The sequence below is a fragment of the Kogia breviceps genome, chromosome 17 (genome assembly GCF_026419965.1).
Source record: "Kogia breviceps isolate mKogBre1 chromosome 17, mKogBre1 haplotype 1, whole genome shotgun sequence".
Classification (NCBI taxonomy): domain Eukaryota; kingdom Metazoa; phylum Chordata; class Mammalia; order Artiodactyla; family Physeteridae; genus Kogia; species Kogia breviceps.
In genome coordinates this window covers 21,443,436-21,468,827 of record NC_081326.1, presented here as the reverse complement: position 1 = coordinate 21,468,827, position 25,392 = coordinate 21,443,436, and the positions used below count along the sequence as shown (strand labels likewise).

The following is a 25,392-nucleotide window of genomic DNA, read 5'->3' as shown; positions in this document are numbered from 1 at the left end:
AACAATTGTAAATATTTATGCACCAAACACAGGAGCACCTCAATACATAACGCAAATGCTAACAGTTATAAAATGGGAAATTGAGAGTAACACAATCATAGTAGAGGACTTTAAACCCCACTCGCACCAATGGGTAGATCATCCAAAATGAAAACAAATAAGGAAACACAAGCCTTAAATGCTACATTAAACAAGATGGACTTAATTGTTATTTATAGGACATTCCATCCAAAAACAACAGAATATGCTTTCTTCTCAAGTGCTCATGGAACATTCTCCAGGATAGATCATATCTTGCGTCACAAATCAAGCCTGAAGAAATTTAAGAAAATTGAAATCGTATCAAGTATCTTTTCCGACCACAGTGCTATGAGACTAGATATCAACGGGAGGAAAATAATCTGTAAAAAATGCAAACACAGGGAGGCTAAACAATACACTACTATATAACCAAGAGATCACTGAAGAAATCAAAGAGGGCATCAAAAAATATGTAGAAACAAATGACAATGAAAACACGACGACCTAAAACCTATGGGATGCAGGAAAAGCAGTTCTAAGAGGGAAGCTTATAGCAATACAATCCTACCTCAAGAAAAAAGAAATCTCTCAAATAAACAACCTAACCTTACACCTAAAGGAACTAGAGAAAGAAGAACAAACAAAACCGCAAGTTAGCGGAAGGAAAGAAATCATACAGATCAGATCAGAAATAAATGAAAAAGAAATGAAGGAACAAAAGCAAAGATCAATAAAACTAAAAGCTGGTTCTTTGAAAGATAAACAAAATTGATAAACCACTAGCCAGACTCATTAAGAAAAAAAGGAAGAAAAATCAAGAGAATTAGAAATGAAAAAGGAGAAGTAACAACTGATACTGCAGAAATACAAAGGATCATGAGAGATTACTATAAGAAACTATATGCCAATAAAATGGACAACCTGGAAGAAATGGACAAATTCTTAGAAAGCACAACCTTCTGAGACTGAACAAGGATTAAATAGAAAATATAAACAGACCAATCACAAGCACTGAAATTTAAACTGTGATTAAAAATCTTCCAACAAACAGAAGCCCAGGACCAGATGGCTTCACAGGAGAATTCTATCAAATATTTAGAGAAGACCTAACACCTATCCTTCTCAAACTCTTCCAAAATATAGCAGAGGGAGGAACACTCCAAAACTCATTCTATGAGGCCACCATTACCCTGATACCAAAACCAGACAAAGATGTCACAAAGGAAGAAAACTACAGGCCAACATCACTGATGAACATAGATGCAAAAATCCTCAACAAGATACTAGCAAACAGAATCCAACAGTACATTAAAAGGATCATACACCATGATCAGTGGGGTTTATCCCAGGAATGCAAGGATTCCCCAATATATGCAAATCAATCAATGTGATAAACCATATTAACAAACTGAAGGATAAAATCCACAATAGATGTAGAAAAAGCTTTCAAAAAATTCAACACCTATTTATGATAAAAACTCTCCAGAAAGTAGGCATAGAGGGAACATAACAACATAATAAAGGTGATATATGACAAACCCACAGCCAACATTGTTCTCAATGGTGAAAGACTGAAACCATTTCCTCTAAGATCAGGTAGAAGACAAGGTTGTCCACTCTCACCATTGTTAATCAACATAGTTTTGGAAGTTTTAGCCACAACAATCAGAGAAGAAAAAGGAATAAAAGGAATCCAAATCAGAAAAGAAGAAGTAAAACTGTCACTGTTTGCAGATGACATGATACTATACATAGATGATCCTAAAGATGCTCCCAGAAAACTATTAGAGCTAATCAATGAATTTGGTAAAGTAGCAGGATACAAAATTCATGCACAGAAATCTCTGGCATTCCTATACACTAAAGATAATATATCTGGAACAGAAATTAAGGAACCACTCCCATTTACTATTGCAACAAAAAGAATAAAATACCTAGAATAAACCTACCTAAGGAGACAAAAGATGTGTATGAAGAAAACTATAGGACACTGTTGAAAGTAATTAAAAATGATACAAACAGATGGAGAGATTATACCATGTTCTTGGTTTGGAAGAATCAACATTGTGCAAATGACTATACTACCCAAAACAATCTACAGATTCAATGCAATCCCTATCAAACCACCACTGGCATTTTTCACAGAACTAGAACAAAAAATTTCATAATCTGTATGGAAACACAAAAGACCCTGAATAGCCAAAGCAATCTTGAGAAAGAAAAACGGAGCTAGAGGAACCAGGCTTCTGGACTTCAGACACTACAAAGCTACAGTAATCAAGACAGTATGGTACTGGCACAAAACCAGAAATATAGATCAATGGAACAATATAGAAAGTGCAGAGATAAAACCAGACACATATGGTAACCTTAACTTTGATAAAGGAGAAAAGAATATACAATCGAGAAAAGGCAGCCTCTTCAATAAGTGGTGTTGGGTAAACTGGACAGCTACATGTAAAAGAATGAAATTAGAGCACTCCCTAAAACCATACACAGAAATGAACTCAAAATGGATTAAAGACCTAAATGTAAGGCCAGACACTATAAAACTCTTAGAGGAAAACATAGGCAGAACATTCTATGACATAAATCACAGCAAGATCCTTTTTGATCCACCTCCTAGAGAAGTGGAAATAAAAAACAAAAATAAACAAACGGGACCTAATGAAACTTAAATGCTTTTGCACAGCAAAGGAAACCAAAAACAAGACCAAAAGACAACCCTCAGAATGGGAGAATTATATTTGCAAATGAAGCAACTGGCAAAGGATTAATCTCCAAAATATACAAGCAGCCTTTGCAGCTCAATATCAAAAAAACAAACAACCCAATACAAAACTGGGCTGAAGACCTAAATTGACATTTCTCCAAGGAAGATATACAGATTGCCAACAAACACATGAAAGGATGCTCAACATCACTAATCATTAGAGAAATGCAAATCAAAACTACAATGAGATATCACCTCACACCAGTCAGAAGGGGCATCATCAGAAAATCTACAAACAATAAATGCTGGAGAGAGTGTGGAGAAAAGGGAACCCTCTTGTCCTGTTGGTGGGAATGTAAATTGATACAGCCACTAAAGAGAACAGTATGAAGGTTCCTCAAAAAACTAAAAATAGAACTATCATACAACCCAGCCATCCCCTACTGGGCATATACCCTGAGAAAACCATAATTCAAAAAGAGTCATGTAACACAATGCTCATTGCAGCACTATTTACAATAACCAGGACACGGAAGCAACCTAAGTGTCCATTGATAGATGAATGGGTAAAGAAGATGTGGCACATATATACAATGGAATATTAGTCAGGCATAAAAAGAAACGAAATTGAGTTATTTGTAGTGAGGTGGATGGACCTAAGAGTCTGTCATACAGAGTGAAGTAAGTCAGAAAGAGAAAAACAAATATCATACGCTAACACATATAGATGGAATCTAAAAAACAAAAAAAATAGTTCTGAAGAACCTAGGGGCAGGACAGAAATAAAGACTCAGACGTAGAGAATGGACTTGAGGACACACAGAGGGGGAAGGGTAAGCTGGGACGAAGTGAGAGAGTGGCATGGACATATATACACTACCAAATGTAAAATAGATAGCTAGTGGGAAGCAGCCACATAGCACAAGGAGATCAGCTTGGTCCTTTGTGACCACCTAGAGGGGTGGGATAGGGAGGGTGGGAGGGAGATGCAAGAGGGAGGAGATATGAGGATATATGTATACATATAGCTGATTCACTTTGTTATACAGCAGAAAATAACACACCATTGTAAAGCAATTATACTACAATAAAGATGTTTTTAAAAAAAGCTTGATTGTACTTGAGTACAGTATCTGTCTGATATAATTATTTTTGTGATGAGTGGGAGGAAGCATCCTTGCAGGTTAAAAAAAACAATGACTGGGTCTTCCCTGGTGGCGCAGTGGTTGAGAGTCCACCTGCCGATGCAGGGGACGCGGGTTCGTGCCCCGGTCCAAGAGGATCCCATGTGCCGCGGAGCAGCTGGGCCCGTGAGCCATGGCCGCTGAGCCTGCGCGTCCGGAGCCTGTGCTCCACAACAGGAGAGGCCACAGCGGTGAGAGGCCCGCGTACCGCAAAAAAATAACACAAAAAAACAATGACTAAAACAGTTGATGAGAAAAAAAGGAACACATCTCCTGTTATTTTAGAATCGAATGTTGAAGCACAAAAGTGGTCTCATAATTTTGGCGTTTCACCAGTTTGTGATACTAAAAACTGATTATTAAGTACACTGTCTCATGCGAAGCACTGCATATGTCATGGATATATGTCAAAGTAAGTTAGGGAGACAGAGACAGCTAATGAACAAGAGTATAACGAGGTGATGCTGTGGAAATGCAGTATAAGCAGACACTAACTGTGCTTGGTGATGTAGGGAGGACACCAAAGTAGATACGAATGTCCAACTTGAAACTTCTGAAATATTTACTTTTGAAATTTCTTACATTTAAGGGACCTCACTAATTTTAATCATCTGGTGCTGTTCTAGCATGACTTTTATTTTTTAAAATTGTGACATTATTTCCTCTTTTCTCAAAATGATGATCAGGTCTCTTTTTTTTTTTTTTTTTTTTTTTTTTTCTTTTGTGGTATGCGGGCCTCACTGTTGTGGCCTCTCCCGTTGTGGAGCACAGGCTCCGGACGCGCAGGCTCATCGGCCATTGCTCACGGGCCCAGCCGCTCCGCGGCATGTGGGATCTTCCCAGACCGGGGCACGAACCCGTGTCCCCTGCATCGGCAGGCAGATTCTCAACCACTGCGCCACCAGGGAAGCCCCAGGTCTCTTTTTTAAGCCAATTATTGTAACACCAACAGGTCAGATGTATTTTTTCAAAAAGGAATTCATCTACACCTACCCGATCTGCTCCCTTCCCTCTATTTCCTGTTTCAGTTAACAGAGTCACCATTTATGATGTAGTCTAAACAGACACCTCAAATTGAACCCATAGCTAATACTCCTCCAACTCCTATATTCAAAAATCTTGAAGTCTTGATAATTCTCTGTGAAATATTTGTTGAGTATGTCCCCTGCTTTCAACTCCAATAATCACTGCTTTTGTATTTCTTCTGTATTCTTGCAATCCATTGAACTGGTCACCCTAATATTGTTGCTGCCAGAAATACCTGTCAAAATTGAGTTAGTATAAAATCATTCCACAGCATGAACCCTTTTACACAAGTTCCCGTAATGTCCTTCCAAACCTGGCCAATCTCCAGCCACTTAACGATACCTCATGATGGCGTCCTCCCATCTCATCACCATTCTAATCTTAGCACTATGTTCTCCTTACCCTGAATGACTTTGCTGTTCACTAAATATACTGTGTATCTTCAGGTCATCATGACTCTTAAACATTCTCTTCTATGCTTGAAATGCCACTTCCTTATATTTCTGCCTCTTAAATTTCTCCTCTTATTTGAGGTCACACTGAAAGATGTTCCTGATTATTCCTGACCTCCCTTCCGTCCTGCCTTCCATCCCCACAAATAAGTTAGACTATAAATCTTCGTGTACTTTGCACATACACATAGCACATTTATTACACTGGATTATGATTTATGTTTTGTAGATGTAGCTCCTTGGGAAGACAGACGTCTTTGAAGAGAAGGGCATGTATACGTATTTAAATATATATATATATAATTTTTTTCCCTTGCCCTTTGCACTTAGCCCAGTGTTTAGTGCATAGTAAGGACTCAATAAAAATTGTAAAATGAACACTAACCCAGTTGGCTTCAGGGAAACTATTGATCTGAAGGGGTACATTACTCATGGTCCCAATGGGAAACAAAGATGCACTTAGATGAAATTCTGATGAGTAGTTAGAGAAGGGACTATTTCCAAAGTATGGATAAGCTAACCAATGAAGGATGTTCAGGCTCTAGCTACCAGCAAAAGAAGCTAATGCCACTCCTAGGCCTGAAGGGATGAGGGGAGAAAATAGACTTGCTAACAGAGTCCAGTGAAAGCTGGAGGTGTGAAGGGGCTTCCAGGGTAGCTGCAGAGACATCTGACCACTGCCAGAATTATGGCCCCGAAGCAGGTGGTAGTGAGGGAGACATTCCTGACCTGTCTTCTCTCATGCTCAGATTTCCTGGTGGTGCCTCCCATTGGCTAAGTCCAACCAGAAACCAGAGAACAGGAGAGCACAGATGATAGTCTGTGTGGGACAGTCCGTCATGACACAAAACTGAACTTGGAAAGGCAGAGAACAGAATGGGGCAGTACAATCAGGGAATAAACAGAATAAGAAACGTGCTCAAACCTTAATATTAAATGATGGATGCCGACCAAGTCTCTGGAGCAGGATGCTTATGATACAGCCTCCAGTAACTAAATTGCCTGGGAACGCCTACCTTAATTAAAATCTCTGAATATTTTCCTTATCCACACCCTGTAACAGCAACAGCAAAAATGACAATAGTGACAATAAAAATGACCACTTACTACGTGCCAGATGCTGTGCTAAACACTTCACTCATTTTATCATTTATGCCCCATAACAGTCCCCATTTTGCAAATGCGAAATAGTCACAGAAGTCAAGTAATTTGCCAGGGGTGCAACTAGTTAGTAGAGGAGCCGAAGGTTGAAACCAGGTTAATCTGACTCCAAAATCTTTTAATTCCTAAACTGTATCAGTGCAGGGAGACTCAATATTCTGTTCAATAGGAAGCCATAGCATCTTCCCGTAGAACTGTGCAAGGTGAAATTCTCCCCCGGGGCATCTGGCAGGAAACTGTGACTAGTGTCTGTGCAAAAGAGACCTAGAGAGGAGGCTGCTATTTTTGACGTAAGTGCAAAGATAGGTTATTTCACTTTCAATGAGAGAAAGGAAGATAAAAATGCTAATCAAATCTACTGAGTATCAGTTACCTGGGAGGGTTTTAATTAGAAAATCTCAGTGAAAGTGCCTAATGAAACTGTAGTACTATAATTGAATATAGAGACATGTTGGTAATTAAATGATAATGTAGAATAAATCCTTCACTTAATAGGTTGAATTCTGTTTTTACATTGTGCATTAATGGAGTGTCCCCCTGACCAATATATTAGTGCCTAGCAGAGATAGGATACTTTATTTATCCACTAAAAACTTGATTTGGTACCATAGAAAAGTGCCATTGCTTTCCTTTGCCTTCCTCATGGACTAGAGCTATTTAGGTGTGTTTTGTCTTGTCAATTAGGGCAATCCAAGCAAAAGAGACAAATGTTCTCTTCTTACTTCTTCAGCTCATGTAGTTTGAATACATGTTTTATATTCATAGAGGAATACATGTATTCATAGAGGAAATTGGACCTCACAGAGTCAGGACTGGTCCATCCAGGTCTCTGCTTTATCCAGGTCCCTTTGGAGGAGAGAAGTCGAGAGGCTGGAGAGAAGCCTGGCATGCTGGGTCATCTTTGCAGGACTCAGGGTGGCTTTGTGACAACTAAAACACCAAATCGGGAGCCCTAGCTCACCGAGCAGGGCTCTATACCACGCCCACATCTCTGCCTTGCTTTGGTCCTGAGCAGCCTGGATACCCAAGGTCCCAGGTTAAAATTTTTTTGATAATAAACTTCTGAGTCCTTGGCACTTCCAATTCTTGAAGGAGCTGGAAGAAACTTACTGCTTCATTATTTCTCCAGGAAGTAAAAGGCCTGCATCATTGCTTAGGATGACTGCCAGCCAGCCAAACAGATGTTTTGCCAGATTCCGAATTTTTCAGGGGGACATGTTTAGATTTATGCTATTCATTTGCAGTCTAGTTGATGCTTTTCCACTTAGATTCTTATCAGTTTGTTATGAGACAGCATGTTCACGTCCATGTTTTATTAAAAAACTGCTGATAGAGTGATAATTCTTAGCTATATTGGTGCCTAAGTTGTTAAAGAAGTTAGAATTATTAATTTAAAAAGCATATTTTTTGGTTTTTTGAAGCAACTTAAAGGAAAAATACTTTTGTATATAGGATATTATTTTGCCTTTTGTTCTCAGTGTAATGCCCCATAAATTATTTTAGTGTGGAAAGCTCTGGCAAACTTTATTACAATTGACACATTTTCAAGGAGAAGATAAATAATTCAAACATTCTGGAATTGCAAAAGCACCATTTCTTGCTCTCTGACTGTCAAATCATTTTCATTTAATAGACTTTTATATTCTTTTTTCCATTTTTTTTGGTATGATAAGGATACCTTGTCTTAAGTCTCCTTAGGTGATATCACTTGAATTTCTAATTGAAACCCTTTCCTTTTACATTTAATTTCTTTGGAAGCAGGAATAAGGCACGCAGATTCATCACCATTACTTATCATCCCTCCTTGATCCTGTTGGTGTGTACAATCCAATCTCTCCACCTTTCTCCCTCTTAGAAAATGTGTGCTTCCTTTAGCATTTTTCCCCTTAATTATTTTATAGTCTATTAGAGTTTGAGCCGCAAACAGTTAAGAAGAAAACCATTTCAAGGTTTAAATCATCTTATTTTTTTTAAGAATCAATTTTATTTATTAATTTATTTTTGGCTGCGTCGGGTTTTTGTTGCTGCGCGCGGGCTTTCCCTAGTTGTGGTGAACAGGGGCTACTCTTCTTTGCTGTGTGTGTGGGCTTCTCTCATTGCGGTGGCTTCTCTTGTTGCAGAGCACTGCTCTAGGCGTGTGGGATCAGTAGTTGTGGCTCGCGGGCTTCGTTGCTCCGCGGCATGTGGGATCTTCCCAGACCAGGGCTCAAACCAATGTCCCCTGCGTTGGCAGGCGGATTCTCAACCACTGTGCCACCAGGGAAGTCCTTAAATCATTTTTGTTTAACCTAAAATTTAGACAAATTATGAAATTTTCAACATGGGCTCCTGCATACAATAGACTGTTTCAAACACATTGTTATTTCAGCCACGCTGGTGACCACATTTGGAAGCAGTGAAGGAGAGAGTTAGCTCTATGACAGACAGAGCAATTAGAAAAACCAACCACACTGTAGGTTACATCCTGGAGGAAGAAGCTCTAAAACATGGAGCATTTCACTAAGGCAATATCCTGCTACATGACGATATCCACAATATCCTAAGGCTGCTTTTAAAGGGAAAATAAATCACTTTTTTCTTAAAATGAAAATAAATCATTTAAAGGAGTCTTCCCCTTTTAGGGTAACAGAATTTGGGATATTTGGAAAAAAATCTAGAAGTTTTGTGTCAGTAGTTGCATAAGTAATTCCTTCATTCCCTATCAGGATGTTTTGGTTTTGTAAAGACCGTGAAGATGAAAAAGCTAAATTTCATAGTTTCTTCTCCAAAGGTAGGCAGTTCACTTTTAAAAGCAGTTTTAAAAATATTGCTAATGCATATATAAACTATGCACAGTAAGAAAAAAAACTGCTATATCTTTGATGTGTAGGTACATATAGTATGCATTCATATTTTTTTTTTTTTTTTTTGATTTGCTCCTTTTTTTTTTTTTTTTTTTTGCCGCTCCGGGGCATGTGGGATCTTCCCGGACGGGGGCGCGAACCCGCGTCCCCTGCATCGGCAGGCGGACTCTCAACCACTGTGCCACCAGGGAAGCCCTGCATTCATATTTTTTGAATGAATTAGCTATCCAAGAGACACTGACTAAAATTTACATGCAGTACAGTTAAGTGACAACCACTCAAAAGATGGTTATTGAAAGCTTAATATTACCGGTACAAAGAAGGCATTAGAGGTGTTAATCTCCCAGAGTAGTTTCTATGACATTTCTGAAACTATTACCAGAACTAGAAGTGCTTCAGAGAATTAAAGATATTGAAAATGTTATCATCTATAGTTCTCATGCTTGATCAAGAAAGAATTCATACTAATTAGGACATTTTGTTTATGCAAATAATTTTATCTACATGACTGTTGTTAGCATTGATTATTATACTCAATGTGCTTTGTTAATTACTTTTGTAAAGTTCTCACCTATCCAAAGCTTGCAATAGCACAATACATCCAGTTTTGTGATAGCTGACAGTAGGCTACTAGCAATAAAACTTTACATGAATATCATGTTTTAAATGACAAACAGATACAGCAAAATAATACTACCATAAACTCTCTAGAAAAAAAGAAGCATACACTGTTTTCAAGGTGAGCTTGAATTTTTGGGGGTCTTTTTTATAATCTATCAGCAAACTATATCACAAATGGGTAGCCATAAAACAACAGTGTACTTAAATACCACCCTCTCCACATACATCCACACGCCCCAGCACACACACAGACTTCAATATAATCCAACAGTTTCATTAAAAAAAATAAAACATGAAATGATTTTTTTAAAAAAAAATAAATAAATAAAAGCAGTTTTTCAAAAAACATCATGCTAATTTCAGTGAAAGAGAAAACTTTGAGGATACCTCTGCACTAAATTTTCTTTTGTGGTTTTTCATCTAAAAAGAGATTAGTTAATTTGAATATAAGTATGGTGAATCTGTGAGGCCCAAGAAAATATCTAGGAATTGACTTGGTGGGTATTTTAGACAAATTTTGGACTTTTTCCAGTTCTTCTATTTAAACCATTCCAAAGTGAAATGATGGCAGTATACTGCAATTCTAGGCTGGCCTGTGTGTATGTTTGAGAGATAGTCCTATAGCAAAAAAGAGTGAGGGGAGGGATAAATTAGGAGCTTGGGATTAACATATACACATTGCTATATATAAAATAGATAATGAATAAGGACCTATTGTACAGCACAGTAGGGAACTATACTTAATATTTTGTAATACTCTTACAAGGGAAGATAATCTGAAGAAGAATATATATATGTGTATATATATATATATAATATATATACACATATATATGTGTATATATATATATATATATATATATACACATATATATGTGTATATATATTTTATATATATATATATATATATATATATATATATATATATATATATATATATATATATAGTAGCAATGTTGAGCTGAGGCACACAGGGACAATTTCAGGTGCTCCTGGGAGTTCTGGAGGGTTGCTGCCCTGTCAGGACCTTCAGAAGATATGCTACTAGACTTTCCTGCTGCTTTTGTTCTCCTGCTCCAGCAGAAGTGACTATTGCTTTCATTAAGAGCTATTGCTCTTTGTTAGTGAATCCTTTATGTAAATAGCAGTTGGCTTATTAGCTTTTGGGGTGTTGATCCTGTGATGTCTTCCCTACTGAGGAAAGATAAATCTGATTAGAATGAAAGCTCAGAAAGTTCTTGGGAGACTTTGAGTTAATTTCCTTGACTTAAGCCTCCCGAGAAAATTAGGTTTCATAAAAGTCATTTTTATTGAGGTACAATTTATGTAAAATAAATCCATTTAAAATTTATAATTTGATGAGCTTTTACAGATGTATCTACATGTGGGGTAATTGTTGCAATTATGACACAGAACGTCTCCGTCGCTCTAGATTTCTGTACCCCTTTGCAGTCTGTCTTCCCTTCACACAGACCCCAGGTAAACACTGATCTATTTTTGTCTCTGTAGATTAGTTCACAACTTTCTAGAAGGTTGTGTAAATGTAAAAAAAAAATACTGCATGTATTCTTCTATGTCTGACTTTTTTCACTCAGCACAGTGATTTTCAGATTTTTCCATGTTATGTATATCAGTGCTTCCCCCCTCTTTGTAATTATTAATGTAGTCCATTGAATAAATTTACTATATTTGCCTTTCAACCTCAACCATCTAATGGGTTTAGGAAAAGTTATAATCTTGTAGATTATTCAGCTTTTTTATGTTTTAGGTCAGGAGTGATGCTGTCCTGTGGCTTTCTACATCCTAAGGAGAAGTGGAACCTACAATAAATGTACATTTAGATTTTAAACAATTAAAAATAAGTGTATTGTGCTATGACTTGGTTTATACAAAGGATGGCATCAACATAATATTTAAAAAATGTTTATGTGTCTAAGGACATAGTTATAAATATATATAGCTAAGTCAGGAAATGTTAGAATTGACACTTAAAATAGAGAAAAATGTATGATGATGCAATTTGGGACATTTCTAATCGAGAACTTAGGGCAAAGAACTGTTGGTCAATGACATTGCAGGTAGCATAAGAACTAAAAATGTATGAGATCTGAGAGTTTCTCAATTTTATACCCTGAGTTTTGGCTCTTTTGAAACTACCTTAGTTTCAAGCAATTTAATGTTGTTTGATACCAAAAATGAGATATCATTTGTAACCATGAAGTAAGTACAAATTTTAAGTCTTTTTTTTTTTCCAAAGTAGAAAAATGGGAGCAGTTTTGTGGAAAATTTTAGGGATTATTCAGAAACTAGTAGAGATAAAGACGTCTGATAGGCACATCTATATTTATTTCTAGAATAAAGTATTTCTTTCTTCCTCCCAATTCTATTTTCTCTTCCTCATCTGGCTGGGTTGGCATTTTAAAACTAGTCTCAAGGTTGAAATTTTTTTCTGCTTGAGTACTTTCCATGCCACAGTATCCATTTCTCACCTCTTCTTCTGTTTAAAAATATACTAAGTAGCAAGACTGTGAAGGGCATTATAAGACACTTTAGAGAAAAATTGATTTGTCCTTGACCTCATCTATGTATTCAAAATTTCTGGAGAGTGGGTTAAATATTCCTAAGGACGTAAACATTGTTCGTTGGTTTGTTGGGTTAGTTTAGGGACAATTCATGTCTAAAGATTGTGCTGTATTAATGAGACTCTTCCCCCTCAAGTCTGCCCGTAGCTGGTTAGCAGTGCCCAACTGCACTACTTAATTTACCTTTTTAAAGCAGGAAAAGCAGGAGAGATCGAATGCATTTAAAACTGCAGGGGGTGTGGAGGCCGGAGGAATGTACTTTTCCCCATTATGCTTTGGCTGTTCCTAATCATATGAAAATTGCTGGAGGATCCTTCATGGGCACTAGTGGTTAGAACTCTGAATTTCACATGCCTCACAAGACTGGGCTTGTCTCAGCGGAGAGTCAGTAACGGGCATGCCTAATAGGGCTTCTTGGTGATTTTAATGACAACACAGGCTGTCTGATGTTTTGAAAAGAAAATGACCCCTGAGATTGGAAGGATCAGCTGTAGTGCGGAAGGGCAAAGCATGAAAACCACATCTGTTAATCTCACACCTACTGTAGTATCAAATTCCTATGCCATTATTTACCACAGGTAGAAAAGGCTCCATCCAAACAATAATGGTCACACCTGGAGGCTATTTGGCCTGCACCATCTGATGAGGTCAGGGACCAAAGAAATAACGCCATGGGCAAGTCAGGGCTTTGTAGTGGAGTGACTGAGTTGGTCAATGAAAATGAATATTTAATGAGAGCTGGGCAGGTTCTGTGCATGTTGTATATTCCAAGATATATTTTCTGAAAAATCAAGTGATTGAGATTCCTGTAAGACTTTTCTGACAACAGTGATTTTAGGCATGCTTTAAAAAAAATTGTTTTCCCAAAGGATTCGTATTTGACATCAGAGATTTATCAGAACATTTTTTAGCATTCTACCATTTGAATCTTATTATGCATCTCCTTTGTTTATTCTTCTCTTAGATCTTAGTTTTGCCCACACTTCCCACTTTGAAGAAGCACAATGACAAGCAACACTAATTCCTTGGCTGTTAACGATTATTTTGAATAATCCTTAACACTGAGTAGTTATTTTTTTATAACATGTCTTTTACATGATAATAACATACTGGTTATGGTTATCTTTTGAAACAGAAACTTTAAATGTGAAATGAATATAAAATAGTAGAACCTAAGAACAACAACTTTAGAAGAGGTTTTTTAAAACAATAAAATAGTTTAAATCAGAACATCAATTTATTAACATCCAATAAGAAATGAGCTTTCAAAACAGTCAGATACTTAAAAAAAATGTTTTATTGGCGCATAGCTGATTTACAATATTGTGTTAGTTTCAGGTGTACAGCAAAGTGAATCAATATACATGCACATATCACTACTCCTTTTTAGATTTTTTTTCCCATATAGGCCACTACAGAGTATTGAGTAGAGTTCCCTGTGCTCTACAGTAGGTCCTTATTAGTTACCTATTTTATATATAGTAGTGTGCATATGTCAACCCCAATCTCCCAATTTATCCCTCCCCTCCCCCTTCCCCCCCTGGTTACCATAAGTCTGTTTTCTACATCTGTGACTCTTTCATAACAGTCAGATACTTGCTTCAGTGGCCCTGAAGCTATGTGGGTAGGCAGATCAGCAGGCTGGTAGGTAGGTATACTGATGCTGGGGCTGTGTGCTCTCACACCTCACATCGGTTCCTCGCCCTCCCTTCATTTTCTCTGTATCACAAAGGAGCTAATTCCTGTCATCTGTGCTCCTCAGATTTGAGGACAGAAGGAAAACAATGTGGTGTATGTTTTCTCATCCATCTCTGCCTTAGGTGACTTCCTTGGTGGTGGCTGAGTCTCCTGCCTAGTTCTAGTTTCCATCAAGTGCCCTGGACCCGTAGGCTCCAGTAACACGCCCTCTTCCCCTGGATCTTCTAGCCCAGTGGTGTTTGTAGCTTCCTGATGTTGCTAATCCCTGTATTTGCCTCATCAACATCTGCATAACCAATTTTCTCCATGAAGTACATTGTACTGTCTTCTGTTTTCCTGGATGAATCTTTACGCGGGCCTCTCACTGCTGTGGCCTCTCCCGTCGCGGAGCACAGGCTCCGGATGTGCAGGCTCAGGGGCCATGGCTCACGGGCCCAGCCGCTCGGCGGCACGTGGGATCTTCCCGGACCGGGGCACGAACCCGTGTCCCCTGCATCGGCAGGTGGACTCTCAACCACTGCGCCACCAGGGAAGCCCTGGATGAATCTTGAATGCTAGAGCAGGCGGGGAATGAGGTAAAGGGAAATAGGTTGCATGATTCAAACATTTAATGCTACTTGGGTTTCTTTAGTCAAAGCATAAAGCTTGATAAGTACTGAGGGAAGTTCAGATACATTCTGCGTAACTCAAGGGTAACCAGAAAACACTCAGATCTAGATTTAGAAATCTTTCTGAAATATCTCTTTCTCTTCTCCTACATTAGTAAGACTAAATTTGTTTACTCTTTTTGATGCTTTAGATTCTTGTAGTATTTCTGAGGGTATCTAGGACCTTGATATGAAAACAGAATTTATAGATGGAATAACTAAATATGATTTCTATTTTGGAGGCAGCTTTGAGGCAGTTTTTAAAAACCATCCTTTTATCAGGCTGTGTGTGTGCGCGTGTGCATGCCTGTCTGTTATCTTATGAATATATATTAAAAGGATAATAACATACATAGTGTTTTGCTATTTACAAATATTGAATCAAATACACTGAGTGTTTTAACTTAAGTAGAGCAGCAATGCCAGGTCAGTAAGGTTTCTCAGGAGCAGAATTTATCTTTGGATGGCCCCAAACTAGGTCATTGACAAACGGAGGCTTTAGAAAACTCATTCAGTCATTCACTGTTCTTTAAATATTTAATGGTCACCTGCTATGAGCTAGGAATTGGAGCCACAGTGGTGAACAAGACAAATAGTGTTCATTGCAGTAAATTTAAAATCTGATGGGGAAGGCAGACATCCTCAGGCAATCACAATAATGTACAGGAAGCTATGGGGCTACCGAGGATTGAGATTTGACCTGGTCCAGAAGTTTGGGGACCTAAGAAAGTGATCAGAAGATGGAAGATAATGAAGACCAAAATTGGCCCAGGTTGTCAGATAAGAGCCACCCATCCACTCATCCATCCAGACATTTCTACAAACATTTGTAAGGCTCTCAGAAAGATGATAAAAATGAATAAGCCTCAGTTGCCAGTAGGACTAAGAGTCTGTATGAATAAAAATACAAAAAGATGGGCTTCCCTGGTGGTGCAGTAGTTGAGAGTCCGCCTGCCGATGCAGGGGACACGGGTTCGTGCCCCGGTCCGGGAGGGTCCCACGTGCCGCGGAGCGGCTGGGCCCGTGAGCCATGGCCGCTGAGCCTGCGCGTCCGGAGCCTGTGCTCCGCAACGGGAGAGGCCACAGCAGTGAGAGGCCCGCGTAACGCCAAAAACAAAAACAAAAACAAAACAATACAAAAAGATGACCTGATGAAGCGAGCACACCGGAAGTTGGGTAATGTGTTGGGGCTTATTCCACATCAATAAATTCCTGACTAATAGGGATTAATGACTTCTCCTCTGTGCTCTCGAAAGAGTTCATACTTCTGTTATAGCATTTTGGACTGTTTGGTCCAAGAAATTTCATTGAAAATGTGCTATATATATATATATATACACAATAGAATACTATTCAGACTTAAGAAAGGAAATCCTGCCCTATGCACAAGAGTGAACCTTATGCTAAGTGAAATAAACCAGTCACAGAAGGGCAATCACATAAACCAGTCACAGCAATCCTGGCTTGCTAAGTGCTGAACGTGCCTGGGCTCAGCAAAGGCTCTCTGACTCTCTCCGCCTCTGAGTGAGATTACTAACCAAAAGTAGGACAAATTAGTCAACGATTTTCCTGGAAACAGAAGATATTTCTCCAGTCTGTAGCGCCAAAATCATGAACCTCACACTAATAGTTACGCAGTCTCATTTCATTCTCATGTAAATAACATTCAATTATGGAAGTCACATGTTATGCTTTGACAGAGCCATTTGTGAAAAGCCCCCAGAGTAAATCTGCACAAATATGCCACAGGGCCCTTATCCTGGAGCTTAGAAGGATGTCTGTGAGAGGTCTTTGCAATGGTAACTTTATATTTCAATCATATGCCATTCAGTTATAATGAAACCTAGTAAAAGATGCTCCGGATTTCCTGAGAGAGCAAATGTGTGGGTGTGGATGTATGTGTGTATTTGCACATACACATTTACCTAGACGTTTTCATTTCAGGAGTTAGTGTGGTCTTAAAAAGGCAAGGAGCATGTTGATTGCATGTCTGAGACTATATCGTATTTTAACTCCCTGGGCAAGAAAGACAGTTTCTAATGGATGTTATTACTCTCTCAGTAACACAAATCATTTAAATGAGTTTTACCTAGATTATAATAAGGTACAGTAACTGTGAAAGATTTCACCCTTAACAGAATCCAAAGAACATAAATCTAATTATTGGGAGCAATGTGTTACAATAGATGAAGAGACTATTTCACATGTATGGAAAGAGAGGTGTTTGCTATGTGTTAGGGAAATAAGAGAAGTCTGTTTCTTTTGAGATATTGAATGCCATTTGATAAACCATATCAGACTGGACTGGTAGAAAGGGTATTTGCGTATTGACAAACCTTGCTAATGTCTGCTTCATTTAGCTGTCATGCATAAGCACATATATGAAAGCCTTCTTTGAATAGATCTATTTCTGAGAACACAATTATAGTACCTTATATTTGTGGTAATTACTGTACTCTTTGAGAGTGTCTTACATAGTATATCCTTTCACTTGTTTAGTTGCAAGACATTTGTTTTTCATGCTTTCACTTGGAAAAATAACTAAAATAGGGCTTGTGTCCAAATGCAAAATGGGCTTTCAGTTGATTAAAAATGACTAAATCTGACCATGCAAGCTGCAGTCTGTAAAATAGCAGGCTTAGCCCGCTTGCTCAGTTTGTATTCTTTCTCCCTTTATACTTGTTCTGATGATACTGATGACTCGTGGATCACACACGGTGAGGAGATTCATGGATTCTATGGAAAAATGAATCCCTCCAAATTTGACAACAAGAAACAGAGTGGTGACTTCTTTCTAAAATCTCTCTTGAGTCTTTCCAGTTCAGCCTTTACCTCTTGATGCAGCTTTACCTTGGCTGGCTCATAATCACAGGTTATAGCATTGGTGAAGTAAGAATGAAGAATGAAATGAGGAAGGCAAAAGTTTCCTCTTCCCCTCTGTTCAGGAGATGGAAAACCCTAATAAAGAAGAGAGAAGAATAAAAGACAAGATTGTAGTAACAGTACCCAAAGGTTTTGGAGCATTTTGTCGGGGGTGTTTTCTTGAGAATGCCCTTGTCCTCTTCTGTGTTTGATATCTTTCTAGCTCCTGGATTTCTGGCTTGTTCAAATGGACAGTCTGGCTGTGAATCTTAGACACCCCCAGCCTTCCCCATGCATTCCCCAAGTCCCTCCCTCCATCTGCTTGATGTATCCATTCCTGCTTGATTTATTTTTGCCACCTGGCTCCAGTCTCTGGCATCACTTGTCACTTATCTTTATCTGCTCATGCCTGAGCACATTTTGCTAGTGTGATGTAGTGGAAAGACCATACGCTTTGGGATTTAAAATCCCAGCAACCCGTAACTGGCTGTGTGACCTGGGATATGCAATCTATTTGGGTCTCATTTTCATTTTCATTAAATCTGAAAAGAGATTATGAATACTTTCCTATGAGGGTAGAAGTGAAGAATGAATGAGTTAACAGGATACAAAGGGCATATGGCAGTGGCTGGCACCTTGTACACATTCAGCGCCTATATACCTCCTTTCTTCTGACTTCCACTCCCAGAGACATGTCTGCTTCATCCTGCACTGATTTTCCAGGCACTGCAGACCCACTTTTGTCTAGTTTGACTCTATCCCTTTCCCTGCCACCTCCTTAATGAATATGGGTTTGTGGGTCATGACGTTATGACAAGGATGACCAGTGATGCAGCCCCTATCTGCATCCTTCTAATAGTCCTCTGCTCCCTCCTTCTTTTCCTATACCTGTTATTAATTGCCTGTAAACAGTCATCAGTACCCAGCTATACTGTCTCCAGTCACCACTCTTGGCAAAATGCTAAAGAAGGGAAGGAAAGAATCAATAAAGATATAATCTGAGGTTGCTTGGGACTCAATAAATAATTTAAGTCTTCAAAAATGTCATCATCTTAAGTTTAACACCACCACCACCACCATTTCAGCATTTATACCTTATATCTTTTTTTCTCCTATTTATAGAATCACTGTAATGATGCTTTTCTCTCTTATTTAACCAAACCAGAGTGGTCTTTATTTCCCTCTAATTCTTTGACGTATCCTTTGCCAAAACTTTCTGGTCTCCCTCCTATGCCCTTATTTTCACCAGTTTTGTCATAAACTGTGCTTTCAACTCTGATTATATCACAAATAGGTCATTTGAATTTCTCCTATTTAATAGCTCAGTGATTAACATCAAAAAATGGCCATGGACGATTTTCCTGCCGGCACTATTATGTTACTGTGGGTCTTTATCTTTTATCAGGTACTTGAATTTCTGAAACCTTCAGCTTAAAGACTTTAAGAAGTATAGAAACTCAGCATGCTTAACACCTTTAAATAATCAACATGACATCCTTATTAAGTGGTCACGTGGCCCAGCTTGAATAATCCCAGTTAGGATATAATCATTGAATCTCAAGGTGTCAGACCACTCCATATTTAGACAGCTTTGATTATTAGAAAGCTAAACCAAGTTACCATTAACTCTTTCCTTAACCTTAACTTTGCCCCTTGGAGTCATATGGATCAGACTTGGTTTCCACTTCTAAACCACTATGTATCTGAAGGCAGCAGCTATGTTGTTCCCATATATATATTCTTCCAGCCCCAACATTTGCTACATCAGGATAAATGTTTCTATTTACTCCAATTACCTGTAAAACAAATTTTGTTAACACACGATTTATCACATTTGCCATAAAGTTAGGAATTTATCTTTCTATGTGGTAATGCCACAGAAATAATGGTCATTGAACTAATCCCCAGTAGATATTATATGTTAGAGACAAACAAACAAAGAACAAAAATAAATGTGTTTTGATAAGTGCCATGTAACAGCATGGTTATGTGAAGGGGTAGCTTTGCACACTCATCTACACTGATTTAAACACATAATGTATAGGAACAGTGGACCATATATATATGCACAAGGGGGTGAGTGGTAAGATTTTAGAAATGAGTAATGTGTCTTTACCTTTTGTCGTCCATGATTTTGCCCAAGTCAATCTGAGCAACCGTCTGCCTGATAGGGGAAGAGAATTTATTCTAAAGAATGATGAAGAGGAAAACTGAATAATATAGAGCTTCTGACATGAAAAACAGGGACAAAGTGAAATAAAAGCATTATAACCCGGACTATGATCTTGAGAGACCGTTTTCCAGATCTCTTTTATTTTTCCGTCTAACATATCAGGTACTAAACGGGGAAGATCCCCCGCAGAGAAGGTACCCCCCCCCCTCCATCCATGATAGCAAAGCCCTGTGCCTGATGGATACAGAATGTCGAAGAAAGAACAAAGCCCACCTCACTCCCAGCTCTGGAGGAGGAGGACGGGGAGAGGCCAGAGAGGAAGAGAAGGAAGGAGCACATTGATTGGATGTGGGCCCCCGCTTCCCCTCGGTGGACGGTGAGGGTAGATTCAGGGAGGGGGCTGCGAGCAGGTGAAGGGAGAATGTTATAGGCTCTAACTAACTCCCTTTTTGGGCTCTGCGAAGAGAGACCTTTTCTAACTTTTCCAGCACCGAACACACCTCCATACCTTTCGTTGTGTAGTGTTGTCAGGGAGCTGGAACCTCCTAGGGTTAGCTTTCCTGAACCACCATCAGTTCCCAAGGAGATGGGGGGCTGACCTCAGAATTGGCCTTGGAGGCTGGCAGGGAACCTCAGGATTTTGGAGCCAGGAGGTACCCAAGTAGACCGAATTGGCCAGAGAATGAGCTGGGTTATGACCAAATTGGGGGAATGAGATCAGTTACAGACTCCAGCCATGAAAGCCAAGACAGCAACCGGATGGTTAAGGCAGTACCAACTAGAAGACCAGAACACCACCCTCAAGGTCACCAATCTCCCCATTTCACACTCCTCTCCTTTTCTCCCCACATATACACCCAACTGCCTTCTTTCAGAGATGAGTAGAGAGAGGCAGAAGAAATCTGGGCGACTTCCCTCCCCACTCCTCGGGAGAATATTGCCTGAAGGGACCATTTAAATTGTCAAATCAGTCTAGGTCTAAACTGGGTTAGATATTCATTTAAAAATTTTAGCTCTAACCAGAGGATGGGAGCTCATGTGGAAAACTGTAAACAACAAAACATTTTCTCTGCATATCTAGGTTGAAACTGCCTGTTTCCTCTTCATTTTGTTAGGTTTGGTGGGTTTTTGCCTTGCTCCTTCATCTGCTGTGTGTTTCTCTGTCTTCTCATTTTGCTTCACTTACTGTGTTTGGGGTCTCCTTTTGCAGGCTACAGGTTTGTAGTTCCCGTTGTTTTTAGTGTCTGCCCCGAGTGGCTAAGGTTGGTTCAGTGGGTTGTGTAGGCTTCCTGGTGGAGGGGACTAGTGCCTGTGTTCTGGTGGATGAGGCTGGATCTTTTCTTTCTTGTGGGCAGTTCCACATCTGGTGGTGTGTTTTGGTGTGTCTGTGAACTTGTTATGATTTTAGGCAGCCTCTCTGCTAACAGGTGGGGTTGTGTTCCTGTCTTGCTAGTTGTTTGGCATAAGTTGTCCAGCACTGTAGCTTGCTGGTCAGTGACTGGAGCTGGGTCTTCGTGTTGAGATGGAGATCTCTGGGAGATTTTCACCATTTGCTATTACGTGGAGCTGGGAGGTGCCTTGTGGACCAATGTCCTGAACTTGGCTCTCCCACCTCTGAGGCACAGCCCTGATGCCTGGTTGGAGCACCGAGACCCTGTCATTCACACAACTCAGAGTAAAAGGTAGAAAAAAAGAAAGAAAAAAAGAAGATAAAATTAAAGAAGAATAAAGTTATTAAAATAAAAAATAATTATTAAAAAAAATAAAAAATAAAAAAAGAATGAAGAGAGCAACCAAAACAAAAAACAAATCCACCAATGATAACAGGCGCTAAAAACTATAGTTAAAAAAAAAAAACAAACAAGGACAGAGAGAACCCTAGGACAAATGGTAAAAGCAAAGCTATATAGACAAAATCACACACAGAAGCATACACATACACATTCAGAAAAAGCGAAAAAGGGAAAGAAAAAAAAAAAAATCTTTGCTCCCAAAGTCCACCTCCTCAATTTGAGATGATTCGTTGTCTCTTCAGGTATTCCACAGAGCAGGCTACATCAAGTTGATTGTGCAGATTTAATCCGCTGCTCCTGAGGCTGCTGGGAGACATTTTCCTTTCTCTTCTTTGTTCACACAACTTCCAGGGTTCAGCTTTGGATTTGGCCCTGCCTGTGCGTGTAGGTGTCTGTTCTTCGCTCAGACAGGACGGGGTTAAAGGAGCAGATGATAAGGGTGGTCTGGCTCACTCAGGCCAGGGGAGCGGGCCGAGCCTGCGGCGGCAGAGGCCAGCATGATATTGCACTAGGCTGAGGCGCCCTATGCTCTCTCGGGGAAGATGTCCCTGGATCACGGGACCCTGGCAGTGGTGGGCTGCACAGTCTTCTGGGAGCAGAGGCGTGGAGAGTGACCTGTGCCTGCACGCAGGCTTCTTCTTCTTTTTTAAAAAAATTAATTAATTAACTAATTAATTTTTGGCTGTGTTGGGTCTTTGTTTCCGTGCAAAGGCTTTCTGTATTTGCAGCGAGCAGGGGCCACTCTTCATCACAGTGCACAGGCCTCTCACTGTCGCGGCCTCTCTTGTTGTGGAGCACAAGCTCCAGACGCACCGGCTCAGTAATTGTGGCTCACGGGCCTAGTTGCTCCGCGGCATGTGGGATCTCCCCAGACCAGGGCTTGAACCCGTGTTCCCTGAATTGGCAGGCAGATTCTCAACCATTGCGCCACCAGGGAAGCGCAACACGCTGGCTTCTTGGTGGCTGCAGCAGCAGCCTTAGCATCTCATGCCTGTCTCTGGGGTCCGCGCTGATTGCTGTGGTGCGCGCTGGTATCTGGAGCTCGTTTAGACGGTTCTCTGAATCCCCTCTACTTGCGCACCCTGAAACAAGGGTCTCTTGCCTCTTCGGCAGCTCCAGACTTTTTCCCGGACTCTCTCCCGGCTAGCTGTGGTGCACTAACCCCTTCAGGCTGTGTCCATGCAGCCAACCCTAGTCCTCTCCCTTGGATCCGACCGAAGCCCGAGCCTCAGCTCCCAGCCCCTGCCCGCCCCGGCGTGTGAGCAGACAAGCCTCTCGTGCTGGTGAGTGCCGGTCGGCACCGATCCTCTGTGCGGGAATCTCTCTGCTTTGCCCTCCGCACCCCTGATGCTGCACTCTCCTCCGCGGCTCCAAAGCTTTCCCCTCTGCCACCCGCAGTCTCCACCCGCGCAGGGGCTTCTAGTGTGTGGAATCCTTTCCTCCTTCACAGCTCCCTACCACTGGTGCAGATACCGTCCTTATTCTTTTGTCTCTGTTTTTTCTTTTTCTTTTGCCCTACCCAGGTACGTGGGCAGTTTCTTGCCTTTTGGGAGGTCTGAGGTCTTCTGCCAGCTTTCAGTGGGTGTTCTATAGGAGCAGTTCCACGTGTAGATGTATTTCTAATGTATTTGTGGGGAGGAAGGTGATCTCTGCATCTTACTCTTCCATCATCTTGAAGCTCCTCCTCCATTTCTTCTTTATTTTAAATTGATGGAGTTTCTTTGCTTCATTTCTCCCGCCTGCCTGACTATGTAATAGTCTGAAATTATACACTCTCTTTCCTTATGCTTTAGTGACTTCCCTAGAAATTTTAACATCGCTATTTCAATGACATGGTTTAAGGTTAATCAACAATTGCCTCCTTCACAATAACGCCAGGACTCTTAGATCACTTTTACCCCATCACCATCATTCCAACATATGTACAACTGTTATTCAGGATTTTAAATTTAAAAAAAATTTTGACACTCTTTCCACTCTAACAGAAAAATATTTTTACTCTTCTGTGTTACTATTTATTTGGTTTTATCTAACAGCATATCATTTTCTTTGCTCATCAATCCTTCTTGCTTTTCAGACCTTTCTGGCATCATTTTTCTTCTTGCAGAACATTCTGTAGATATAGAAATTGCTTTTTTACAGGTCTATGCATTTTATACTTCTTAGATTTTGTTTTTCAAAATATGTCTATATTTTACCTTTGTTATTGAAATGGTTTTGTTTGTATAATTCTGGATGACAGTTACTTTACTTTCTCTTTTTCTTGGAACATGTTTTCACCATTATCTACTGGCTCATATTTTTGATGATGAGAAGTCAGCTATCGGTGCTTTGTATGAACTTTTTCTCTGTGACTGTACTAAATATATTTCACTTGTCTTTGGTATTTAGTACTACAAAAGTCTAGGTGTGGACTACTTTTCCTTTATCCTGTTTATGATTCCTAGGTCTTCCAGGCTTATAGGATTGATTTCTTTGATCATTTCTGGAATATTCACAGCTGTGATTTCTTTGAATATTACCTCTCCACTATTCTTTCTATCTCTTCCATCCTGAAATCTGATTAGACATAAATTGGGCCTTCTCTGTCTTCTGTCTTTAATCCTTGTTATATATTATATCTTTTTGTATCTCTGTACTATATCCTGAGCAATTTCTTCAGAAATATTTTCTAGTTCAGAAATTCTACCTTTAGCTTCTAAACTACTGTTAAACTGATCCATTGGACTTTTAATTTCAATTATTGCATTTTTTATTTTTAAATGTTCTATGTGGTTCTTTTTCAAATTCCTTGTTCAATTTTAATAGTTGCTTCCTTATCAAACTTTCAATTCCCTTTTTTATTTCTGTAAACATATTATATATGCTTAATTTAGGTTCCATATCTGATATGGCCAATAACTGTAGTATTTACAGGTCTGATTCTACATTTTACTATTCCTCCAGACTCTTGTTCTTTTTGTGGGTTTGCTCACTTTTGATGGTAAACTTATATTACTTTGAACTTTATAATGTGGGAATTCTTTGAGATTTGCAGTTGAAGGTAGATTCCTCCTTGAGAGATGAAGTTTCTTACTTCTTACACATGTTGGAAGAGTACAAAAATCTAGAATCACTTTTGATCAGTTTTTAGATTGAAGTTTTCTGGGTCACACATAGTGTGATTGTAGTATTGTAGTTAAAGATTTTCAGGACAGAATCATTTTTCTTTTTCTTGCCTTTAGACATGTACAATCAAGGCCACAGATGGGTCTCTGTGGGGTGGGGCTTTCTGATTCACTCACTGACATGTCACCCTTCAGCAATCTTAACTTTATGTGGGGCCTCACATCTGCCCCCAAGCTGTTACTTCAGCTGCTGTCATCAACTTTTTGTTAAAATTCAGGCTGTAGGCCAACAAGAGTTATCCAATGTCCCCAGGGCAAATGCCATTTCCAGGACTAGTTTATACTTACAGAATTGCTTTCTCATTCTAAACCCAAATTATTTTCTCAACTACTAGCTCAACTATGATTTAAAGATTTTTTTTAAAAACATGTTATCCAGCATTTTTTGGTGTTCTATACTATTGTCACTCTGTACATCTAGGACATCTTGCTGAAAATGGAATTCCCAT

At 39.4% G+C, this 25,392-nt stretch overlaps 1 pseudogene; it reads left to right on the top strand.

Moving 5' to 3' along the window:
- Positions 1-20,325, top strand: part of LOC131743772 (CDK5 and ABL1 enzyme substrate 2-like) — a 32,202-nt pseudogene extending 11,877 nt beyond the window's left edge.
- The last annotated feature ends 5,067 nt before the right edge of the window (positions 20,326-25,392 follow it).